Genomic DNA, 375 nt, shown 5'->3' on the forward strand with positions numbered 1-375 from the left:
CCACTTCATCATCTTCATACTCTGATGTTGGCATGTACACTTGCATAATTAGTATATCTACCGGTTCCGCCTTTAACTTCAGAGCAATAATTCTGTCATTACAAATAATCTTCTTAACACTCCTCACTACACTTTTATGCACCACTATTGCCACACCTCTTTCAGCCCGTTCACCTCCGGAATAATACACTGTATAATCACCACTTCTTATTTCACCTTGTCCTTTCCACTGCACTTCACTGACACCTAGAACAGATATCTCATTCTTCTGCATTCCTGTTTTCAAATTCTCCAATTTGCCTGCTTGATTCAAGGTCCTTACATTCCATGTTCCAATCTTGTAGCCATGATGTTCCTTCTGATCTTCGCACTTTT

This window comes from Cryptotermes secundus, unplaced genomic scaffold (genome assembly GCF_002891405.2).
Source record: "Cryptotermes secundus unplaced genomic scaffold, Csec_1.0 scaffold548, whole genome shotgun sequence".
NCBI lineage: Eukaryota > Metazoa > Arthropoda > Insecta > Blattodea > Kalotermitidae > Cryptotermes > Cryptotermes secundus.